Genomic DNA, 2,996 nt, shown 5'->3' with positions numbered 1-2,996 from the left:
TTGCCCAGGACTGAACCTACTATATATTTACAGCAATGCTGATTACTCTTCTGTAGGCTGTTGAAACTGCTGTCTTAAATTACATTGCCACAATGAAAGCACAGATGGCTATTAGTTGTGATAATAGTAGAGAGCATCAGTGTAATTATTAAAACTTTCCTTTTGTGAAACTCATCTTGTATATCTTAAAGGCCATGAAAGATGAGGAATCTGATGTTTACTTTCTTGTAAGTATATATACTCAGATCTCTTTGCAGATTGATTTGGGATATTTTCCTTTAACAAATTTTGTGAAACAGTGTGTACTACTTTCTCATATTTATAGAAAGAAGCAAGTTTAGCTGGACCAACTGACTGAAAAACTTCCTGCAGACGATGATATAAAGGCAATTTAGCAGAGGCTTTATACACTTAAGTTTAAACATTAGGCAAACAAGTTAAGATATGTCAACTGTTACGAAACAGAACAATGCATTGTCAAAAGGTAAAGGTAAAGGTAAAGGTTCCCCCGCACATGCGTGCTAGTCGTTTCCGACTCTACGGGCCGGTGCTCATCTCCGTTTCAAAGCCGAAGAGCCAGCGCTTGTCCGAGGACGTCTCCGTGGTCATGTGGCCAGCATGACTAGACGCCAAAGGCGCACGGAACGCTGTTACCTTCCCACCGTAGTGGTCCCTATTTTTCTACTTGCATTTTTACGTGCTTTCGAACTGCTAGGTTGGCAGAAGCTGGGACGAGTAACAGGCGCTCACTCTGTTACGCGGCACTCGGGATTCGACCCGCCAAACTGCCGACCTTCTGATCGACAAGCTCAGCGTCCTAACCCACTGAGCCACCGCGTCCCTTACTGTCAAAAGGTAGCATTCATTAAAGAAACTACCGGTATTTGTGTAGTAAGTAGTAATATTGTACTTAATTTCTCCCCCCCCCCCAGATGAAATTATATGGAATAGTACCTGGATAATCAGTGGTAGATGGGAGGAATGGTGGTTTTGGTAACCAAAAGAATCATCTTGAGGTAATACCCTGCACATAGAATTAGTAATTTCCTTACACTTAATTACTACAGAATTGCAGTTCAGACTTTCAATCACCTGGTATAATGTAACATTGTTTCTAATTATGATATGGAAATACCAGAAAAGAATAAAAATCTATTTGAAAATATCTACCACAGTGCTGTGGGCTACAGCAATGTATATTGGGAGAAAGGGATTTTTCAGTAAGGTATTCAGACCTCTTCTCTGGAAAGTTTCATCTAATGCAGTAGTTCTCAATCTTTTTTTCACCATGGACCCCCTTTAAATACCTTTTGTGGCCAGACCATGACCACAGACCTCCAAGACTTAATTCAAAATTTAAATCATAAATCATCACAAACCTGTGATGACATTGCACCCGCCCCCAGGGGTCTGCGGACCACAAGTTTAGAACCACTGATCTAGTGGATTTATTTCCATGTAAATTTTGTTTTCAAAAATTAAATGAATTATAATTTGGTACTCTAAAAAAATCTGAGCTAGCTAAGAACCATAAAAGGATGTCACCTCTGGGATTGTTTAAAAGAATTATCACAAATTGTTTATGGCACAATTAAACAAGCCATTTTCAGAATTTGTTCAAAGTAAAAATTATTGTAAAAGTAGCCCGCATATAGCAAAGATCTCCATTCTGGACTCCTAACTTTGTTTTGCACTTTTAAAGAAGAAAGCTAGTGTTATTCCTGGAATACTGTATCCAGGGATATGCCGCATGTACATTACTTTCTTCTCCAATTTTAACATATCCTGTAAACATCTAGATCACAAGTTCCATTTTGATTCTCTTAGCTGGGGTCATCCACATTTTCAGTTTAGTTTGTACCCTCACTAGCATTTTATCAGACAATCTATTTAATAGAAAAACATTAAAAATATTTTAGCATAGATTTGCTGAATCCTAATGCAATTACCCATGGCTAGGTACTGGAAGTCTGATGTTCCTGTGTCTTATCATACACTTTACAGGTATAATATTCTCTCCATTTAATTCCATTAATGTTCATGCTACTTATAGAACCAATTCACTAGGTATGAACTGTTCCAATATTAACATTCTTGTTCCTTTGTTCAATTTGTTGCATTGACAGTAAGATAAGCTAGCATAGATGTGCTTTGGATACAAATTTGCAATGTGTAAATTTGTCCTTCCCCCATGACTTGTGCAGGCTGTTTCCTGCACTTCCATTTAAGAAAAAAAAAGATACAAAAAGAAATCTTACTAATACTTTTAAGATTGACTTTTCCTTGCTTGCTTACTAGCTTTCCAGGTCATGAGTTGTTGTTGGTGTTTAAGTAGCATATTAAGCAGTGTGTAATAGGTTGTTCTTAGCTTTCTCCAGAGAAAGTGCAGAAGCTAGTAATTAAAATAAAAAGTAACAAATAAAAAAGTAAATTAAGTAATTAAAATTAAAAAAACCAGAACATTACAACAAACTCACACATGAGTTATACATGAGTAATATAGTTGCTACTTAACTAAGTAGGAGAAATGTGTGGAATTACTTAGCTTTAAGATGTTTTGGGCATCTCTTCTACAAAGTGCCATTTGTAGTATGCTAAACAGGTTATTTTGTCACTCCATATCTTACTAGCAGGACCTACGAGATACAATGCTCTACGTGATGTATACGGTACACCTGACATGTCAATCTAAAGGCCCCCAGGTCAGATCCGGCCCATGATGTGTTTAGATCTGGCCCTCAGGCAGACTAGCAGGAGGAGGCAATTGAATATGTGGGGGTCGGTGAGTGAGGCAATTGAGTATTTGGGGGTGGGTGAGTGAGCTGAAGTGGTGGTAGTGCCAGAGAGGCCTGGGGGAGTCAGCTGGAGTTGTGGGGCTCTGCTGAGGCTCTGGGATCTGCACACACAGCTCCAGCTAATTGGGGCTTCCTGCACCTCGGAGGTGGCCAGCTGCCACATGCAGTCTTGTGTGGGGGGGTGTCAGCTGGAGCTACGGA

This window comes from Vipera berus, assembly GCF_964194415.1.
Source record: "Vipera berus genome assembly, chromosome: Z".
Lineage (NCBI taxonomy): Eukaryota > Metazoa > Chordata > Lepidosauria > Squamata > Viperidae > Vipera > Vipera berus.
This window is presented reverse-complemented; position numbering follows the sequence as displayed.